The sequence below is a fragment of the Onychostoma macrolepis genome, chromosome 10 (genome assembly GCF_012432095.1).
Source record: "Onychostoma macrolepis isolate SWU-2019 chromosome 10, ASM1243209v1, whole genome shotgun sequence".
NCBI classification, from domain to species: Eukaryota; Metazoa; Chordata; class Actinopteri; order Cypriniformes; family Cyprinidae; genus Onychostoma; species Onychostoma macrolepis.
The window spans coordinates 2,247,554-2,271,287 of record NC_081164.1 but is presented as its reverse complement, the minus strand read 5'-3'; the positions used below and the strand labels follow the sequence as shown (position 1 = coordinate 2,271,287).

General features: G+C 36.2%; 1 protein-coding gene across 1 annotated transcript in view; it reads left to right on the top strand.

The window, feature by feature from the left end:
- Positions 1-4,322: 4,322 nt before the first annotated feature.
- tln1 (talin 1) overlaps positions 4,323-23,734 on the top strand; it is a 91,615-nt gene continuing 72,203 nt past the window's right edge. The window contains exon 1 of the mRNA XM_058788357.1: positions 4,323-4,481. The gene's annotated coding sequence lies outside the window, so the exon portion shown is untranslated. The remainder of the gene's footprint in view (positions 4,482-23,734) is intronic.

Genomic DNA, 23,734 nt, shown 5'->3' with positions numbered 1-23,734 from the left:
TAAAAATGTTGGGACAGAGGCATTTTTAACACATATATCAACTGTCCTTTTAAGTACAATGTTTAATTGAGGTTACTAATTATTAAAGAACTAGACCTGGCATTCTTGATCTAATAACCATGGGCTTCCTTCCCATGAAAGATGTCATCTTGATGGTAGTACGTGTCTCTGAACAATCCCAATATATGCCTCCATGTCAATGAACCCTTCACACATACAACGGTGCTTTTGCTTCTGTCGCCGATCAAAGTCTGGATGGTCCCTTTGGTCTTTGGGACTGAGTACTCAACGTCGATTTTTCCCAGAAACAAGCTGAACCATAGACACATCTGAGATTAGCTAAATGACAGTGGTTTTCTGAAGTACTCCTGAGCCCATGTGGCTATATTTCACACCGCAGCATGACGGTTTCTTATGCAATGCCATCTGAGGGCACATTCACATGTGGTTTCCTGCCTTGCTCTTCCTCTGGAGATTTTTGATTTTTTTGACACTTCTTTCATGAAATTTGGCACAAAGTGGCTTTGCTGGCAAAGACTGAGATGCTGCTTTTACACCCGAACACAATCCCCTCATCTATTACCAGTTCACCTGCTTACTGTGAACTGATTCAAAACAGTTTAACCTGGATATTCAGTAACCTTTTCACTTTTAACTTTTTTCTGAGTGTGTTGCAGCCATCAGCATCAAAATTTGCAAAATACAGTTAAGCTGGTCAGTGAAAACACTGGAAATCTTTTCTTTGTACTTTTGTCAATTAAATAAAGGTTAAACAAATCACACATTCTTGACTTCACTGCATTTTACAGAATGTTCCAACTTTTGGGAATTGAGGTTGTAAATAGCAGGTGGTAATTGAAAACATGATGCTTTTCAATTCATCATGGAATTGGGGGGGAAAGCAGTTTCCATACATCTGCATTCAATGAATTTTGAATTACTGCTTTATTTGGAAATGACTCATGTCATCCTTGAAAGGAATGTGAAAGGAGCCCTTTAAAAGGAAGACTCGGATGTGGGAGCTGCAACATAAAGAGTGGTGTAGTTACTCACCTCCCTCCCTGTCTGCCTATGAATGCTCAGTGACGAGCGCCAAAGTAGTGCTGGACATTTTTATTTAAATTTTTTTAAAGAAAATGGGTTCACCTTGTGTTCCCAGCCTTATATCAGCTGGTGAAAATATACGCTACCGGTTTGCACAGCTGTTCAAGCAGGTGACGTCCAGACTGAGGAGTCTCTGAGGACGAGGAAGGGTGATTTGCTGATGTTTGGCGTAGAGAGGGACATTCCTTTCACAAAGATGAAGCTCCCAGCATCTTTAAACAGATGGTTTCCAACACAAGGTTAAAGGTGCGAGACCAAAAAGCCAGTTCACAGTTCAGCAAGCATTGAAAACGGTCCACTATAAAACAAGATTCTGTTTAAGTAAACACAGACTAATATAGGAAAATACTAAAGCACACTGTAAAAAAAAAAAGTTGTGCCAACTTAAAATTTTAAGGCAACCAGCTTCAGCAGATTTTTGAGTTTGCTCAACTTGTCGTTTTAAGTTTATACAACAAAAATTTGAGAATCTCCCACAAAAATAAGCTGAGCAGTTCTGGGAATGTCCTGTTGTCATCAGTCTATGGACACATGTAAACCTGGTTTTATCATCCTTACTGCAAATGGATTGGTCTGTTAATCCAAGTTTGTGTCTTCTTGATGATGATTCTGGTCTCTGTATAAGTTCAATGCAAAAGAGAATGATGTTTGCTGGTTTTACAGCTGCGCAGAAGACAATAATACAAAACTGGTTTACACCGCACATGTGTGGAAAAACATATTGGATCCGTAGCCTCCTGCAAATAGTGACTTGTGAACGTACAACAGCACGAATCAATGAAGCCAAGCCTTCTACTATTGATGCTTGGCAGTGCTTTCTCTTTGATATACGTGACTGTATAAAGGAGTGACTTTTATGTTTTTCTTGTCCTTCCCTCTCTCCCTCCCTTTGACTGGACTTTGAGATATTGAGTATGTCTGTTGTTGTTTTTTGGATGTTATGTATGAAAAATAAAAAATGTTGATAACAAAAAAAAAATAAGTTGAGCAAACTCAAAAATCTGCTGAAGCTGGTAAAAAAAATTTTTAAGTTCGCTCAACTTTTTTTTTTTTTACAGTGCATTTATTAATCTTAGTTAATCTTAATTAAATGTTAATTTAAACTAAAAAGTTGAATCTGTTAGTCAGTGTGGGGAAAGTTACTTCTGATTACAAGTTGTTTAAAATGTAATAAGTAGTGTAACTATTTCAGTTACTTTTTGAAAGTAATGTAGCTGATTACCTTACATTTTGTATTACTTTTCTACATTTCTAATGTATGTTTTCAACTGTTAATCATTTATCATTTATCATAATCATTACTGTCAGACTTTCAAAATCCTTCATCACTTGAATTAAGATTAGAAAAATTTAAATTTTATAGCACAGCCACCACAAAACCAGACTTTAGCACCTCTTTTTACTTCGAGATAGCTCTGAGGTTAAATACAGATTTAAAATCATAACAAGATATAGTTTAATAGCTATGATGCTGTTTTCGAAATCAAATCTTTGCATAGTTATGACAGGAAACACTGGCATCTAACAATGCCTTGGAAAAAAGAGTTCATATTAAAAAATGTACACTTATAAAATATGCAGATGATGTCCCTGCTAAAAAAAAAACAATAGAAGCCCAGTAGAAACCATCACAGAAATTCCAATGGTTTCCATTAATATAAACCATTAGCTTTTCCCAGTAAAACCATTACAAAATTCCTTTTTGTAGTGTGTTTTGGGCATTTTTCCAATAGAACTTAACATCCCACCAATAGAATCCATCACATACCAGTAGACACCATTATAGTTTCCATTAAAACCAATACAATTTCTATTGTGTTTTTCAGCAGGGATGGCACTGGTGGGACATGTAAAGGATATTCAGTCATTAGATACTTACCTCAATTTTGTTAATTTTCTCACAGAGGAGATATTAGTAAAACCAAAGAAATGTGTTGTGGGGATAACAACATACGAGCACTTTGTGAACCTTTGTTAGTTAATGGAGAGGAAGTTGAACAGGTGGGATCTTTTAAATATTTAGGTACAAAATATTTTCATTTGATAAGCATTCAGACGATGTTTTTAAAAAGGCTTATCACTGTTTAACATTGAAAAGGACATTTTGATGGTTGTATATAAATCGAATCTGTTCTTACTTTTAATATTGTATCCTGGTTCAACTCTCTTTATGTTAAAAGCAAAAACAAACTTTCAAGGATAAATGTGGCAAGTAAAATAATTGGTGAGATACAGTCACATCTTCTGATCTCTTTACTTTAGCATTAAAAAGGAAAGCCTCTGTTATTGTGGGAGACTCTTCTCATCCCCTGAATAGTTATTTCCAGTTACTTCCTTCTCGCAGGCGGTATAAAGTGCCTTTAGTGAAAAAGGCCAAGTATAAGAAGACTTTTATCCCAACTGCGATTGGTATTTTAAATAGGATCTTAAAATGAATTTTTATGTATTAATATAGTTGTGTGTTGCTGTGGTGATTATTTGTATTGTTTGTTTGTTGAGCCTTTTGTCTAAAGACAGATAACAAATTACAGTTACATTTATTTTGTAATTAAATTACGTAATTCTGTTATATAGGTCCTCCCCAACACTGCTGTTAGTAGCCTGTTATTTAATAGACCTGGGGCCAGTTGCATAAACTTAGGACTGTGTCTTAAGAACTAGTTTGGCCAGCTAGCAGTTACCAATCAGTCTTACTTTTCCAATCTACCTTTTCATAACTTAATTAAAAAAGTTATGACCAGTCTTGAAGAAAAAAAAAAAAATGAGATGACTAACTTTTTAAGATGCAGCCGGCCCCAGATCTAACAAGTACAGCACTGAGAAGTTTGCACTATTGAGGTGTAAACAATATATTCAACACAAGATGGTGCTATAATCATGATGCTTGTTCCGCTCCCAACATTTTAAAGCTAAATTAATAAAGTAAAACCGTGTTTCGACTAAAAATAACGTCTCTTTAATTCTTTAAGCCTCTAAATAATTAAAAACCTGTCAAAAAGTATATTTTACTGTCGTAACATAAACCAAAAAGTGTTAACCAAACATTTTTACAGTTTAAGATCTAAATTTCCTACATTCTTACATTGTGTCGTTTTCCGACCGTCGTACAGTAATTACACGGAAGGATGAAACACAGCGTGAGTAAATAGTTCGGATTGAGGCGAGTCAGTGGCGCGTGCGTGCGTGCGTGCGTGCGCGTGCGCGCTCCCTGCAGGGTGGAGTTTAACACAGCGCCTCAAAGCAACGGTGCAGAAATCACTTCTGTTCTGACATTACATACCAGCATTTACTCAACACAAACTTTCTGCTGGGGGACAGGGATTGTTAACATTGGTTATTGTCCGAAGGTGGACAACTAGTGATCAAAGAAAGCTGAGGTAAGAACTAAAAACTAATTCGACACACTTGAAGCTAAAGCTGCTAAACTTTTTCAAGGGTGGGAAGTTTCCTTCCGATGCGAAGATCTTAAAAACTCAGATATGATAAACAAGACATTGAATCTGTGCGTTAAAAGGAGGTTTGGGTCACAGTGGGATTTCAAGAAAACGCCTTGGTTTGGCGATTGTCCTGGAGAAGCTGTGAATAAGGCTTTTAGCTCATAAAAGTTCACTTTTTTCCTCCTCAGGCGAATATGCCGCATAGTTTATAACGGAAGAAACGGCGTTTAACGGTTAAAAGCGCTTTTAAAGTACATTTTAAAAACACTTTTGTCAGTTCTTCCCTTTAAGTGGTTTATTACGATGGCCTACAGCTTTGTAAACTCTGAAGTGTAACAGTCGCTCGTTACGGAAGGAATGGAGATACTTGAGATACTGTAACTGTAAAAACTTGAGGAGAAACGCGGCCTACAGCGACTGGACTAACGTTAGCGTTATTATTCCGTCAGCAGCGCGAGATGGACTGTTATTCCTGTCATGGTTTTGCTGTGAATCATGCAGAAACACACAGACGGTCCTAATATGTCGAAACGGATGTCAGATTATTCCATATGTTTATATTCACTGCAAAGTTGAGACAGTTCACAAGTGTGACTTGTAGAAGTAGAATGTGTCCGTGTTGGTTTGAATCGTTTGGCTTTTCTTTTGCAATGTGTTTGAAGTACAGAGTGCTTTGATAGAGGAAGTTGTGCTGGAGGAATATGCGCCCTCAGGGCTGACATAACTGAGCTCAGATCGGGTGTGGTGAGAGACGTGAAGCTTGCAGGAAGAAACAGTTGCATGACATTACTGAAGCTGTTATTCATTTAATCCAGGGTTGAACCTAATTGTCTTCCCCTATTCAGAGACGTTGCACTAGTTTCTGTGAGCTGTTGTGGCTTCTGCTCTGAGCAGCAGTGTGTTGTGCTTGAAAGAGCATTCAGTTCAATTACAACTCAGAGGATCTTATCTGGACATCCCATTCATTTCTGAAGTAGTAAATGGGTTAAAGGATCCCACACCCTGCTGAAATCTTGTCACTCTTGAGCAAAAGCTGTTTTAACACTGTAATGCATCACATGTGTAATAATAGCGAGAAAATGTGTCATATAAAAGACAAAATATACAAAATCATTTAAAAAAAGTGTGAATGTGTTTTATGTCATATTTGATACATCAGGCTTCCATGATGTAGTGAAAATATGAAGCTTAGAAAGCACATCATTTTAATTCAGAGCAAAAAGTATAAGAAATTCTGCTTGTAACGTAAATCAATGAGATCTTTATGACTGCTTACATAAAATACATATGAATATCAGCTGCCAGCCACTCTCCCAAGAATATTATATTATTGTTAATAAAATTATATTTAACCGCTTAGCTTTATTATCAGTGCTCTGCAGTTTTATTTGTCAGGGGTTAAACATATGATGCAGTGACGTTTGAGAGATTAACAAATGAACATTCCTCAAAATGTCTGATGATCACTCATGTTTAACACAAAAGTGCATCTTGAAATATAAAAGTTATTCTTACATTTACTTTAAAAAATAATAAAAGATTTCACAAAAAAAGATATGAGACGTGATGTTTTTACAATTCTACATAAATTCTACTCAAAAAGTATAAGGTTACTTTTTTTATTCAACGGTTTTTTGCTGAAGTTTTTTTTTTTTTTGAAAAATTGGTCATGTTGTTAAGTTAGACGCCTTAGAAATTCATATATCAAATACAAACAAGTATGTGTTTTATGGTTAACAATGTCATGGTGTTTCTCATGGTTTTTTGGAGAAGATGTCCAAGACATGTCTGTAGTGTTCTTCTTTATTAAAAGCCAGTACACACACACATGTCTGGTTTGCTATCCTTGTGGGGACTCTCCATAGGTGTAATGCTTTTTCTACTGTACAGACCGTATATTCTATTGCCCTACACCTAAACCTACCCCTTACAGGAAACTACAGGCATTTTTACATTTTCAAAATACTTCATTCTGTGTGATTTATTAGCTTGTTTACCCGTGGGGACCTCAATTTAGTTCCCCACTGTGACACGAGTCCCTATGAGTCTGTGTGTATTCAGGTTTAAGTCCCCACCTGAATAGAAAAACGGGTACACACACACACACACGCGCGCGCGCACGCACGAGTCCAGTGCAGTGTGAATGATGCTGCAGACGGGCTCAATGTGGCCAGCAGCGCGTTTCTCTGCTCACACTCCAACGCGTAACAAGCCTGCCATTGAAGGCACACTGGGCAGAATAGTGGTGGGCTTCAGAGACATGAAGGGCCCCTTTGTGTTCAGGGGTCTGAGAGGGTGTAGAGACGGAGCGGATGATGACCTGTTCATCCAGCTAACTCAGTCCTTCATGACATCTGATCTTCCGGTCACCATATATGTGGATCAGTCAATGTTCATACGTGAATAAAAGCCTTAATGAAATCTGTTCATTACATAAAATGATCATGACTCCTCAGAAGAAGCATTTGGATTACTTGGATCACTGGAGTCGTTATGAAGTGTTTGTGGTGTCAAAGTTTGATATTTCATTGGAGGGACAGAAATCACAAGGTTTCATTAAAATATCTTCATTTGTGTTTTAAAGATGAACAAAAGTCTTTTTAGTTGAACTTATAATCTTTCCTGCCACCATCACTGGTGCAAATTCAGACTCGCCGTGTTATGATTGGTCATTGTGTCATTGCATTGATGTGTCTTGATGTCAAGCGTTTAAATGCACCATATTTGGAAGGATATGAATGCAATGAGAGAAAAGCACATTTCAGTCTGTTCAGCATGCAGAGCATTTTTATTATACTTCTTTAACAATCCTTTTTTTTGTTGATGTCATTTTGAAGTCATCTTACTCACTTCCAGTATATGCAAATGAGTCATCAATACATTCTTTAAAATTTCTCCTTTTGTGTTTCATGGAACAAAAAAAAATGGTGCCAGTTTGGGACAGCAGTGTGAGTAAAGGATGACATGATTTTCATATTTGGATGAAGTATCCTTTAACCAGGATAGTTCGTGGTTAAAGGATAGTTGGTTTGGTTTGTGCTGCTTTGTCCTTAAGGAAATCAAAGAAATGGATAAACCCTGTAGTAATTAATGTGGCTTAAGGAGTGACGGAGTTGAATTGTATGAATGTCTTGGTGGTGGTGCTGAATTCTTCTGAAGGAACAGGATGTGCTCTGTCATTCCCCGGGGAAGAGCTGCGCTAGTAACACTCAACACGCACAAGAGGAGCTTTTACTGCTGGGACAAAATGACAATTCTGCATTCAATGTGGAGCATGTGTTTATAGATTTAGATTCAAGTAACAGAGTCGATCCATCAGTCAGATGTTTAATGTCTGTTAATCATCAATGAAATCCATAACACTAGTTTACGATTCCCGCAGTATGTCGGTTTGAATAGGGGACAGGTGTTGGATTTATGTCCCGGCGTGTGCGTGGTGGCCTACAATCGCTCCCGTTTAGGAGATCTGCACTGCTGGTTTGTTTCTCTTGCCAATATTTGGAAGCAGCCATATTTGGTCAAAGCAACTTGGTCTGTTATTCCAGTGGCAAGGGAAATCTTTGGAGGCCAATTCTATTGCCTCAGCCTCTAAAATAGTGACAGTGTATTCAATCCATTACAGGAAACTATGATGTCTTATAATATCAATTAACCCTGTTTGACAGGACAGTGAATAATCAGCTGGAAATTCTGGAACACGCAAATACTATCTGATCTACTCATGTGTAGAGCTTTAATGAGCAAGTTATAACATAACAAAACGTGTAAAATGTTTATATTGTAAATTTAGATTAGTGAGTGTTTGTTCCTCCTCTTTATTAGTCTGTGCTGTTGTTTTTCTTTATTATCATTTGTTATTATCATAGCCTACAGTAGTGTTGTCACGGTACCAAAATTTCAGTATTCGGTACCGATACCAATGAAAATCCACGGTTCTCGGTACCAATTTCGGTACCACATGCTAATTAAAAAACACACTATTTTTAATAATAAAGTCAAACAAAAATAAAATGTACAAAAATCAATGCCATTCTTTATACTTATTTAAATTGTTTCAAGTTTTTCCGCAATTAATAAAAGTATGAAAAACAGTAAGCAGTAAAGTTTCACCCAGATTTAATTTGTGTCTTAATTAATGAAATTTAAACACATTTAATTTTTTTGGTAAATAAAGGGAAGAAATATTGTATGATTATTTCTTTAAAAATAAATATTAACTTTTTTCAATAGAAGTAATATCACATACATTCTACTAAATAATAGTAATATATTTCTGGCACAATGTCTTTAAGATAAACGTTTATTTTGACGGGTTGCCGTGAATACCTTTTATTTCTGTGTGTAGCTATATGATATGACGCTGGTTTTACTCAATGAAACGGTAAAATGCTCGTGAAGTGAGACTCAGAGCAGTTCTGTAGATGTTGTTTATGTATTTATGTCCTCGTTGAGACGGCAGATGCTGAAATCACCACGAGCGTCATTCACACAGAGACTCGCAGAACATGCGGGATTCATATCTGAATCGACTTTTGCGGCTTAATATTTACTAGTCCGTGTCGCGATTTGATTTAAGTGTAATGACCTACTTTTGATTGATTCATCCAAACTTTGACAAATTCCGTGACATTCCGTGTTAAACTGTAAATTCCGTTTTTATAACTGGATTCCGAGATTCCGTCCACGTTTTCTACATCGCGGAAATCATCGGGCCGTATGCGCCAAGAACCGGGTTGACCGGGTACTCGGTACCACCGGTACTTAAAAAAACCTGGTACCGTGATGTTTTCATTTTTTTAGTACTGACTTGGTCCCGAAGTACCGGGTCTTTTGACAACACTAGCCTACAGTTATATCATTTGTTTTCGTTGCCTTCAAATCGCATGTTGTTTGGGCAAGATGTGGAACAGTTTAGTAAATAATGGATTAAAATTAATTTATTTTGAAACAATTTCTTTTTTTTTTTCTTTTTTTTTTTTTAATGAAGCTGTTTAATCAAAGAAATAATCTTCATATTAATCAATTATCAATTAGTTTCAGTCCTAAACATACAGTATGTTCCACCTAATAGCGTAATACAACCTCTTAACTGAGGAACAAGGCTGTAATTGTCGATTTATCATTGTAATAATGATTCGATGAGTTGACTCTCAAAATAAGTAATTGTTCATTGCAGTCACGCTTGAAGAAACGACTCAAAAGATCCACAACCTGCTATATCTGGAGTTCATGACACACTGCATGGATGGATATTGACGATGCTGCACATCTGCAAACATCAGCAGTGGCTGCCGGAGATGTTCTCATGTCTTGGTAGACTGCTTTCCACGAAGTGCAAGGCTCGAAATTGCGACCATTTTGGTCGCATATGCTCCCATAATTTAATCTGTGCGACCTCAAAATATATTTGGGCGCATTTGTGCGAGTGCACATAATTGTTGTAGTGCGACCTGTTTTCATTTCTTTAAAAACGTTCACAGTTACGTGCATTCTGTGTGCTGATACGATGTGCTGCCATTCTATCAAATGTTACATAACTTCATCTTTATGTTCTTAAATTTAATGCAGATTTTAGTTCATATTAGCTGTCAGTCACTCAGTCACTGCTTTCCTCTGTCAGGTGACAGGGAGCTATAACTACCGCGGGAAATGCAAAGGGCTGAAGAAGAGAGAAAATGAAAGGAAACATGACAGATTTCTTTTGTAAACCACCTAAAGTTACAAATAATGGTGCTGGTGATAGCAGCCGAAAAGAAGGCATACAGTTTTCGGCGATAATATCGTAATTGTTGTTTTAACGATGTGCGATTTGACATTATCGAGTATATTGCAAAAACCAAACCAAACATCTACAGAGAGTGCATGCAAACATGACGTGATGAAGTCTAGTAGGTTAGGCTAGTGTGCATGCGCTTTCACTGCATGATTCAGTCTATTAAAAATGCATAACAAAATTCAAGATATGGGGGCTTTATATCATTTCATATAGTTAATATCACACGAACAGTGCCGTTTTTTCCTCCCAAAATCAGCATGATTACAAATGTGATATTGATTTTATACAGCAGTTCAATAAACAAGAAGTTAATATTAAGAGACTTATGTTGTAGACACCATATTTCCTGTTTTTGCTCCATTTCGACAACAAAAATAATTCCAAACAAAGCCACAGCACTGTTTCGCATCTCTGAGCAACATGACGGTGATTCGTTTAGTTCCTGTTGAATCAACCGTTTAAATGATTCGGTTCAATCGCAGTGACTCGTTATTAACAGTGACTTGATGCCACCTACTGGCGATTGTAATTTCACATTTAAATTTTTTTAAATTATTTCAAATATCAGTATTCAACGTTTTATGTTTACAGTATTAAACCATTATATATGCATGTGTAACTGCAGGTTAAATGCATTCATGTCCTGCATTGAACAGGGTGTAAGTGCATCTAAATGCCACTTCAGAAATTCAAAATTCTAATTCAAAGATTAATTTTGTTGATACTGATTTCATTTGCTTGATAACAGCCCAAATGTCTTATTATTCTAATTGACTGATTAAATGTAAGAATTTGACTCAAATGATGATGAACTCTTTTAGAAAAAATTGCTTAATTGTGAAAATGACCATAAAAGGTAAAAATCAATTTAAACTTATTGGAAAAGATTAATTTCTATCACTGCTGTGAACTGACCACCACACAGAATATGAAGAAAATCAAAATCAGCTGTCCACGGTAGTCCTTAAGACTACTAGCACAATAACACAAGCAAAATATTGTCTAATTCTCGTTATCGATAAAATCCTAGAAAATATCGAGATATAATTTTTTGTCAATATTGCTTCCTGTCACCTGACAGCGGAAAGCAGTGACTGGGTGATTGACAACTAGTATATTAACCAATCTGCATTAAAGTTAAGAATGTAAAGATGAAATCTGTTAATATATAATTTGTAGTTATGGTGCTCATTAATTTTTGGTGGGTGCTCCTAAATTTTTGCTGGTGCTCCTAACTTTTTAAAGTTGGGAGCACCAGAGCTACCAAGTAAAAAAGTTAATTTCGAGCCCTGAAGTGGCATGAACAGTGTACAGAGCAGCGTTGAGTGTCTGGATCAGGAGAGGTGTGAGATATTTGGGATGCCCAAACATGTCATGACTGCAGTGTGAGCACATGCTTATTAAAGTGTGAGTGGAGAAACTGCTGAGTTCTTGTTAAGTTTGGAGGGAAAAATGTTCACTTCAAAAAATGCGTGCTCCAATACAACATATATTGCTGATTACTTTTTATCAATACATTTTGTTATTGAATTATAAGTAGAATGTTGTATTTTCACTAATCTTGTTGAATTGTTTTCTGGTATTCATTTGGTACGAAATGCAATGCATCTTAAAAGACATTTCCACATAAACCGCCTGTGTAGACATCTTACTGAGCTGTTGAAATGGAGCCTTTATGCGCACATGTAAATGTGTGATAGAGACTTTCATATCTGCTCCTGTAATATTAGCTAGAAGCTGTGACATGTAACGTTTGGAGAGGAGCTCTGTGTTGTAGCAGATGGTTTTTGTGTGTTAGGGAGAGACAACAGCTGCGTTTCTTAGATAGCTGCATAGAAGACCAGCACATGACGGAAGAGCGACTGAAGACTTCCTGTTTGTGTGGGAAAGTGACCAGAGGAATGTGGTTTCATATCACTGGCCATATCTTCCCATGATCCACGAGATGTCACCTCACTACAGACACATCTGAGGAGACAGATCAGTACAAGCTCTAGTTTCAGTAGTGATTTAGAGTCCAGTTCTAAACTCCATGATATTCCTGACTTGCATTGTTTTTGTTTGAAAGGCAAATTGCAGTATATATTTTTTTTGTTGTTGTTGTTGTTTTTTTTAAGGCAGTTTCTTCACTTTGGTCATTTGTTTGTGTATTTTTAAAGTGAAAGTAGCACTATATTGTCCTGATATAATGTGTAAGTCACCATTATTGGGATGATGGCCAAATGTTTCCTCTAACAAAAGACGGACGACGTTCAAATGTTTTATCCACAAGAGATCGTATTTCCTGTACTATTCTATTTTCAGTACTAAAGTTTGTTCACAGCTGCTTTTCTGAGTGCACAAATTGCACATTAAGCATATTAAGCTCATATCAAGCTGACAAACACACACCTGCCTGTAGGGATACAACGAAATGAAAATTCTTGGCCGAAGCTGAACAAAATGAAACTGGGCTGAAGTAGGGCTGGGCGGTATATCGAGTTTGTACGATATATCGTTATACTTTTTATAAGCGATACGATATGAGGCAATACCGTTTATATCAATATACAGTAGTTTGATACAGACGCATCTGAAAAAAATATAGCGGAGGACAGACTGAACTGCTGCGGAGAAAGTGCATAATACAATTTGTTCTAAATGTGACAAGCTTTAAGGGCTTTAAAAAAATTCGTAAGGTATAGTAGCCTATGGTTTATAGCCTACGGCTCTGACAGAAAGGCTGTGTGTGGCGCTCACGATGTTTAATGTGTTTGAGATGTGCCGTTTTCCTAAATGCATTACTTACATTCTCCATATTCTCCATCTGTGAATGTTAGAATGCCACGGAAATATTTCCATTTTGCTGTCAAAAGTGCATGAGCTTTTGCTTTGCGATTCTCCGATAAACTTCACAGATGTCATATAGAACGAGTGCTGGTGCGTATGTGTACCAAACAGACGGAGTACAGTAACTCTGACTAAAATATAGATTTTGCTAAAATATTTGTAGCTGGACAATAAATGTCACATGTAGAATTTTAAACCTACAAGTAAGTGTATTTGTATGATAGCACTAACTGTAAAGTGACTGTAAAGGCTAATCAAAATAGCCTTTTTTAGCCTGTGCTTTTTAAAAATTATTTACATTTTTAGTTTAGTCAATTTAACTTCTGCTTTAAAAGCGTTATTTTTGTTTTTAAGGTTGCATTGTTACAATGTTAGAATGTAATGTGATTTAAACCCTTTTTTGCACATAATATATTCCTACATGGTTACGTTCATTTGTTTATTTGTTTAATGCAAATACAAAAGCGTAGAAAATAAAATTATTTGATCAATTTCAGTTTCTGAACATTCAGTGAGAGATTACTAGAAAAATGCACTTGCTGCTTATTTGACATACTGCCATTAAAGCTAAAGTATGTATTGCCATTAACACCACTGAACCGCAAAACTAAAACAACTAAGCATGTTTTCAAAACAGCTTTCAGAGTTCTCCCACTCCCAGCCGTTGTTTGAATAAACAGACACACGCCATTGGTCGAGTCAGGGTTCTTCTGTAGGACTAGATTCATTCATTCAGTACACAACAGAGGACAACAGTGTGATAGATTTTAAATTAGCTGGGTCGTTGGCGCTAAAATCCACAAGCTTCCAGAAAATTGGCCTTAGTGGCCCCTTATTGCAGACAACATTATCTTTGCCACTTGACAGTGACTCTTATACAAATTGTCATTGAATCAATTTGCGATGCAAAGATTGACAGCATTTGAGGACACTTGTGAGTGAAGTTGATCCGGTGACTGTTCTCAGTGTGTCATGGGTTCAGTTGACCATGGCTTGCTCAGAGCTGTGTGGGCTGTCTAGTTCAGCTATAATCTATAAATACACAGCATTTTTGGACTGCTTGTTTCATTGCGTTGTTGACTTTTCACCTGTTACACAGTATGAACCCATATGAGAAACAATATGGGTTTTACTCATTTTCTGACACTGATCCTGATCTTCAGAGAAAAGGGTGGCCTGTGGCTACATAATGCTGCTAATACGTAGGCCTATACACTAGCTGTCAAAAGTATGGAATAAGGATTTGATAAGGAATAAGTGTGGAATATTGAAGCTTTTTTGATTTGTTTTTAAAAGAAGTGTCTTATGCTCACCAAGTCTGTATTTATTTAATCTAAAACTGTGATACATTATCATTCAGATGTATAATTAAAAATAAATAAATAAATAGAAAATATATAATAATAGTTTTATTTAGCAAAGTTGCATTAAATTGTTCAAAAGTGACAGAAAAGGCATTTATAATAATAAAATTACTAAAGATTTATATTTCAAATTATTGCTGTTCTTTTAAACTTTGTATTCATTAAAGAATGTATCACAGTTTCTAGTAAGTAGTATTATTAATAATTGAGCATCAATTTAAAAATCGTAATTATTCCAATCTTTGTTTTGACCAGTCTTATTCCAATTATATTAATCGATTTTAACAACATCATTAACCAGTTTAAAATATTTTATAACATGACACCCATATCTGGTACTTGCTTAAAAAGACGAGTTTCCACTGGAAATGGTTCACCCTCTGTCTATGAAACTTAAGTTAACAATTAAAATAAATTTTGTAATCTGCGGTCTGCTTTCCCAAGTTCAGGTTATTGTGGCGCTAAATGTACATATACCTTAGCAGTAGCATTTGAACACACATTAGTCACACATCAGAGCGGATGCGCCTCTCATCATTTGTAAATGCCAGATCTTTTATGCAAGATATCATATCAGTTTACACTAAATATGATTATACCAGGACCAGTTTACACACACAAACACACACAGGGCTTGACATTAAGCATTCTCATGTGGTTGTCCTTCGGACAAGTAAATTTGTCATTTACTTGTCCGAGTATAAAAGTTACTTGCCCGGAGAGAAAAAATTAAGTTAAATTGAGTTATAAATATAATTATTTATTGTAGTTATACAAAACACATTTAGTTTATTTAGATTTTTCTTTTTAAATGAAATAATGAACAAAATAATAAAGTGTGATAATACTATTATATTTAAAAATAAAAAGTTAGAATTAAATACTATAAAATAATTGTATTTGTAAACTTAAAAATAAAATGCTAATATTTACTTATATTATATTTATATAATTTTCATCATTTTCAAACTTAAATTTAAAAAGTTTTAATTAGTTAAATTTAATCAGTCAATTAGTATAATAAGACATTTGGGCTGTTACCAAACAAATGAAATCAGTATCAACAAAATTCATCTTTGCAATGCAGAAGAAACAGAAGCTGCATCTGAAGTGGGATATATTTACCCACTGTTTAATGCAGCTCTGAGGGACATGGAATGCTTTAACCTGCAGTTACAAATGAATAAATAATGTTTTGATACATAACGTTGAATACTGATATTTGAAATAAATTTTTTTTTTAAATACTGTAAATGTGAAATTAAAACCACCAGTAGGTGGCATCAAGTCACTGTTAATAAGTGAGTCATTGCAACTGAACCGAATCATTTAAACGGTTGATTCATTCAGGCACAAAACACCGTCATGTTGCTCAGAGACGCAAAACAGCACTGTGGCTGTGTTTGGAGTTATTTTTGTTGGTGAATAGAGCAAAAACAGGAAATACGGTGTCTAAAACGGAAGTCTCTTTAATATTAACTTCTTGTTTATTGAACTGTTATCACATTTGTAATCATGATGATTTTTGAAGCAAAAAAAAAACGGCGTTCGATCTTCGTGTGATATTAACTATATGAAATGATACAAATGCATACATTTTCCTCCCCCATATCTTGAATTTTCTGATCATTCTTCATGCATTGTAATTGTAATACTGAATCATGCAGTGAAAGAATGCACGTGAGCTAGTCTAACCTATACGACTTTACGTAATTATGCGTGCACTCTTTGTTTGATTCTTGCAATATACTCGTTAAAACAACAATTATGAAATTATCGCAAACGATATATAAATCGCACACCCCTATAACAAAGGCTATATCACAAATAAAGGCAGTTATTATTGTTTTTGGTATTGACTTTTTCAAGTTACTTGTCCGATTGGGCAAGTACATTTCTCTTTCACTTGCCCATCCAAAACATTCACTTGTCCCGGACAAGCGGACAAGCGTTAATGTCGAGCCCTGACACGTCTGCTTAGGTTATTTTATGTGTTCACATTTTGGGCCTATTTTCAGTGGCCAGTCTTTCAGTGTATGCCTACTTTTAAAGTGGAAGAGGAAGAGGAACAGAAATCCTCAGTATTTGCGCTCACATTTGTGACCCTCTCTGTGAAATCCAAGCCAAAGTCTGTGAAATGATAACAAGCATCAAAGTTTGATTTCAACCATTAATTTCACTATGATTTCAATCTGGTTTGAGACATGGTTTTACACAGTCAGTAATAAAGATGTAAATAATGTTACATTTTCACAGAATGTTCTTTACCTTATGAAGGATGATTTTATATTGAAAACAGTAAATCACCAAAAAAATGACTTTAGCTGGGTTTTCACAGACAGGTTCGCATGCGTTGCGTTTTTGAAGTCTGACTGGCTTTTATCATGGTGCTGATCTGGCTTTAGAGGAAGCTATTCTGTGCTAATGTGTGCAGTAAGATTAAAGCGGCTGGATTTGTCCTGCAGATTACATGCCAGCAGATGTTCAGCGTTCCTGCAGAAGTCATCAGATGCTCAGACCTCACACACCGCTGTGGGAATTCACAGTTTAATGGCACTGAGGCGGCTTAAGGCCGTCACACACCGAGTTGACCACCGGCCAATATCAGGCCATCGTCGAGAGCCTGTTGACCTAGTTGTCGGCCTGTATATCTGCAGTCTCAGCTCTTCCGTTTTTTGAATGACAAACACAGACTGTTGGCATCTGCTGGTATGGAGAGTTATTTTCTCTCATGCAGAAGCAGAAAGGATGTGCTAATTGGTTGTTGGCTGTATTCTCTGTGGTATATTTAAATGCATCAGTTTCTTTGCCGCTAGTTTTTGATGTCAGTTTGGTGTGGTACAGTGCCCTCCACTAATATTGGCAGCCTCTGTGAACATGAGCAAAACAAAATGTGGAAAAATGTCTGTTGTTTGTCCCCTTTGGTCATATTCTAAAAAACATTTTTTGCCCCTTTTAAATGAAGTAATTTAAAAAGAAGAATTGCATGCGAATGATTTTTGTTGATTTTGATTGCTTCCATCCTCATTTGTAAGTCGCTTTGGATAAAGCATCTGCTAAATGACTAAATGTAAATGTAATGTAAATACTGAGCTGCATGCATAGTGTGCTTTACAGTTATTTCATGGAAAATAGTATGGAAAAAAACACCATGGAAGTCGATGGCTGCCATCAATTATATGGAACAACTTGAAGTTGAGTAAATGATGACAGAATTTTTTATTTATGGTTCAAGGTACATCTAAATTGTAAAAGGCACATTGACACTCACACAGCACACTTCATGCCTAACGGCCCATCACACTCTGCCCCACATACATGATGTTCATACATACAAAGTTATCATGACAGCTGGCTCCATCCTGTAGTGAACCGACATGTCACTCAGATCTGAGACGCTGCAGCCTGCCAGCAAAGATAGAAATGGTGGCATGGACACACTGAACTCTGAACATGGTTAAAGCGTTGTTTTAAAGTCTTTGGATGCAGGAATTGAGTCGGCAGTGCATGTTAACAGTGCTCACAGAGCACATAGAGCTGTTTCTACAGAGCATTGCTGACAGATCGCACCTCACTATGTGTTTTGTGAACATTCCAGATACATGAAGAAATCAACTGCGCTATAAGTCAAGTCCAGTCAAGTCAATTTTATTTGTACAGCACTTTTTGCATTACAAACTGTTTCAAAGCAGCTTTACAGAAACACCTTAATGCCTTAGAGTCCACACTGAGCAGTTCAGAGCAGCACAGTGCTTAAATATTCATTATATATTTGCAATTATTCTAATGCTTCATTCAGTGTTCATTCAGTTTAAGTGTTTGTTTCACATTTCTTGGCATGTCTTCACTTGCCATTTCTTAAACGTAACAATTTTAGTAAAAGTTCATATATGCAAATATTGGTAAATTGACTGTAAAAACCAACAGGTGTGGTTGCCAGAAATTCACTGTAAAAATGCTGACAGTGTTTCAGGTATTACTGATGGCATATTGGTCTCTGTATATTTTAAAACTTAGAACTGTATTTCATTAGGTGATATAATGTTAATATACCAAGCCACTTCTGCTTTAAAGTGTACTAATAACCATCATAATATTAAAGCTGGTAAATTAGAATTCCACATGATAAATCGGATTTAATGTTTCATTTAAAATATTTCAGAGTGAGATATACATATTTACATTTATATGAAAAAAATCGATGCCAGTCATAATGGTAATTAATCAGACACCAGTTCTCAAGCAGTTTAAACATCAAAGATCAAACCATTACAGACACAAAGCATTTCTGAATACTGAACCTTCACTTCTACATCATTACAGCTGTTAATTTGCCGTTGTTTTTGATTGATTTATTGCACTGCATGACATGTATTTGTTTATTTTTCTGCTTGTTTGTTCGTTACAGCGTTGCCTGTGAGAATGTCTCTTCCATTAGCAGTTTATCTTTTGTTTATGTGTTGTGGTTTTTCGAGAGTATTCCTCAGTTTTTGATGTCCCAGAACTGCTGTACCATTCAAATGTGTGACAGCAGAGACTGTAGGAGTTTGGAAGGAGATGCTGTTGAGGTTAAGAGAGGATGCTGGGCTGGATCATAGATCCAGTGCTCGGAGAGGGGCCGTCCACTCTGGGTGTGGAAGAAATGCTTGAAACGAGGGAAAAAATGACACGCTGAATCATGGGGAAACTCCTGTTTCTCAATCTTCTGTCATGTTTAAATGCGTCACTGAAGGCTCTGGATGGTTATTTGCTCTATATTGTGAATTGATCCAGTCACAGAGTCTGTTTTATGTATGACACTTGAGATTTGTATGAATGACAGTGGATTCAGGGATTCAAATATATAGGCCTTACAATGAAGAGAGCAGCCTGTGTATGGATCGCGGAAGTGGGGGCGCCGGGCCTGGGCCCGGGTAACTTTTGAGGTCTGGTACAAATTATGACATACAAAAATAAATAGGCTACAGGCTCCTCGTTAAAAGATCGCAATCTCGATTCAAACACACTCAATCTTATTGCTATGTCGACGAGACCATGTCTATTAAACCATTGAAATCACAATCGCATCGGAATATTTAAACCTGCTTTCGCGCAGCCGCTGATCCAGAGAGAGCAACGCTCATCATAAACTTTATGTTTGAAACAGCTTTACAAACAGTCTACACAGTAGGCTACATTTCTGTGTTGCAAACATTAAATAATAATGAAAGTATTGGGATAAAAGTTTATGGTCCCGATATAGACTCGGATGTTGCGGAAGCCGAGTTCAAAATGAGAAACTAACCTTTGGATCTGATGTTACCCTTCAAATGATTGTAATGGGCGGCGCTAGGGCTAGCTGGTGCTCCAGCACCCCTAAAAAGACCATAGTTTAAGAGATTAAATAATAAAAAAACATTTGTCTACTTACACATGCATAACTCGTGCAATGGAATACTATGTGACGTGATTTGCAGTCGCACATTTCATAATGTCACAGCATTTTATTTAAAAAATGGATCGGTTCCTTGTGCCAAGTAGGCTAGGCCAGCCCCCGACTATGGATTTTTCTAGTAAACTAGTCGAATGTTTATATTAAATATATTAACATAATAACCTACTAAACCATCTTTTAATAAGCATTTAGGCTAATGGACGTGCACATTTTCATACGGACTACAAAATTAGAGATTTGTTTTTTATTTGAATTAGTTCGTAGTAGACATTTCAAGCTTTCTATAGATTTGTTTCAGTTTAGTTTATGTCTGTGGGCCGGTTCATTGTTGCGACGCGCTCCATCCACAGAGACTGCATGAAACGACAGAAGCACATCCAAAAATGAATAAGTATTCTAAGTAGGGTTGTTCCGATTCCGATACTAGTATCGGAAATTCCACCGATACCACAAGAAAATCTGGCATCGGTATCGGCGAGTACTTGAATCCATGTACTGATCCGATACCATTCTTAAACAAGATCTATAGTTATGCCCGCTAGCTTTGCTTAACGCTGCAAATCGGAAATCAATTCTTCTTCGCTGCTCAGAATGCAAACACAGGAAGTTGTGCACAAGCAACCACTATTTAGAGCAGCAAAGAATAAATACAAACGTGGTAGCACATTGCCAGTAAATCACTCGCATATGCGACTAAATCTTCACCCTGGGCGACTAAATAGTGTATAATATTAGCCACTGGCTAATAAATGCTCAGATTATACTCGCCAGTGTGTGAGTTGGAGGCTATGTATAAGTTTAGCACAGATATATTGTCACTCGCTGAACACTCTGACCAAGCGCTTCAGAGTTTCACTCTCCGTCAAGCGATCTGGGCTATTTTTCAGTTCATCTGAATGAATGCGCAGCGCACCTGTATTTGACGTACCGTAAGCTCTAGTGTGAGCTTTGCTTTTCGCCGTCGCTTTGCTTTTTTTCCCTCACATGCAAAGAGAGAGAGAGAGAGATAGAGAGTCTTATGTAGCGCGTCAATTCTGCTTGGTATGTAAACTATATTCTTTGTTGTATTTTCCTGTCAGAATAACGGAGTTCCTTTGGAATTCTTCATCTTTTAAGAACTGCCGGGTTCTCCGGTAGTAGGCGGAGCTAAAGCGCAAGCGACAATCTCATTGGCTGGAGCTCACCTATAATCGTCCCTGTTTTGATTTCAGCAAATCAGTTCAAGCGAACGCAGGCAACGTGATTAATATTCATGAATCCAGCAGCTCGTTAATCCTTAGTGCGTTTTATATTGTTCTTAGTAGAATTCATAGTATGATTATTATCTTATCAGTATTATTGATAGTTTCCCCCCCCATTTTTCAGAGAAACACTGAATGACCAAAAAAGCACCACCACCAGTTCAGTTAAAATGACTGTATTCATGGTTACCAAGTTTTAATTCTAATTGCTAAAGTTATATCATTAAATAATACTCGATTATCATAATACATTTATAATGCTTCACTGACTGATGTTAAGAGTGTACTTTTAGATATTTAAATAGATTTTAAAAATGGAATGCCATTTTCCAAACATTATATATTATATTTTTTTGTTTACTCGCCAGACTATCTATCCATCTATCCATCTATCCATCTATCTATCTAATCTATCTATCTATCTATCTATCTATGGTGAAGCACACCATAAAATAATTGTATCTATACAGATCTAGTAGTACATACAGCTGTATAACCAGATACACACCCAGGTATCGGATCAGTACTCAGTATCGGCCGATACCCTGAGCCCAGGTATCGGAATCGGTATCGGGAAGGGAAAAAGGGTATCGGAACATCTCTAATTCTAAGTTCCTTCCGCAGGAAAAAAAAAAAGATTGCGCGGGCGCCCCATGTCATAAATTAAGCGCGATAATAGGCCTACTACACTCCTCATAAATACTTGAAATGCACCTACAGCGATTTTATTATTAATATAATAATAATAATAATAATATGTTTTGGTCATATTTACTATTTCCCAGCTCCCCCTGTCATTGATCTAGCATCCCCTGAGCACCTGCATTTAAAATTCTGTGGTGCCGCCCGTATTATAAACGTTACGTTATGCCAGAAGGTAGCGAACAGTGACTGTTAAAATGTATCTGATATCTAATTCATTCAATCAAGAGATTCGTTCAAAAACGAAACAAGTATATTTCAAATAATTTTTACATATTTTAATTGGCTCATTTATAACATTTTACACTCATTTAAATAAAACATTTTGTAAGAAATCTAAGTGAAGTAGCCTACATATTATTTTGTATTTGTCTAATGTTTTGTTTCAGAATCTTGGGAGAACAGTGATCTCTATTCTAAAAATCAATTATCCAGAGTCTTAATAAATAGGCTATCTGGCATCTAATACTAATTGTTTCTAATATTAAAATGTAGACTAGGATGTAAAAGGTACAATCTTACACACTTTATTTAGTACAATAACAAGGATTTGGTACATTTATAATGCATTATAATGCCACTTCTAATCCATCTTGCCAGTGTGCAAAGTCAACCCCCCTGTCATCGGCCCCCCCTTCTTTTGGTACGTTCCGCGATTCATGAGCCTGTGTGTGCGCTTATGCACATGGTCATATTGTGTGTGTGTGTGTGTGTGTGTGTGTGTGTGTGTGTGCGCGCGCGTTTTTGTGACAAATGAGGACATAAATTTGTATAATGACAAGGGTATGACAGGTATTACAAGGAGAAGGTGACTTTTCAGGACATTACCCCATATCCCCACTTTTCAAAATGCTTAGAAATCACACAGAATGGAGTGTATTTGAAAATATAATTGTGAAAACACATTTGCTGAGTGTTTATGGTCAGTATTCCCATCTAGACAAAATATGAATAAGGTTATGGAAGCTCTGAAATATAACATTGGTTTAGGGTTAAAAAATTGTGGGAACAAAAATTAAATTTTTCATAAATATACCTTAGCATTGTGTTACTTTACACATTTATTTGGCTTTCTATGGCAGGAGCATTTGCTTTTGACATGAAAGACAGATGCACATTTCTCATACAAAAGTAATTAAATTTATTTTTGATGCTCTTTGGGTTCTTAAACTTTTTGGCACAAATTAGTACCACACTGACACTGGTCAATGAGATTGACCCGCTCTACTTTAAGATCATGGAACGAGTAATTGACAGCGTTACAGTATACAGTACCGTTATCCGGAGCTGGACATTTAATTAAAAATATTTATATATCAAATTATCATGTGGTAATGCCTATTATTGAAAATTTGCTACTTAAAATATATAATATATAATTTTATTTTTGAACTTGAAGATGTTCACATCTGTTAATATGTTAAACATCAGTACTAAAACAGCTTCACACATTTGAGTTTTCAGCAGGTTCACAGCAAGTCATGGCTATGTAATTGTCTTTATAATTCTTAAAAATAAATTACTAACTTCAATTATCTGGTACTATATGGACATACTAATAATCACATAAAATTCTAAATGCTAATAACAAATCTCAAATTGATCATTCTGTCATCAAATGTAAACTGTCTAAACTAAATTGCTAAATGTGGACTATGAGGCATTAATATATTCTGAGCATTAATATTATGAATTTCTGAGAAGCTGCTTTGAAGCGATGTGATTTGAAATTGACTTGATATAATGTAAAGTGATCTCATCCGCTGATGGCTACACAATTGTGTCTGCTGCAGAATAAATTGCATAGTAAAATGTCTGGTTGGGTAGTTATACAAAGGTCGTATATA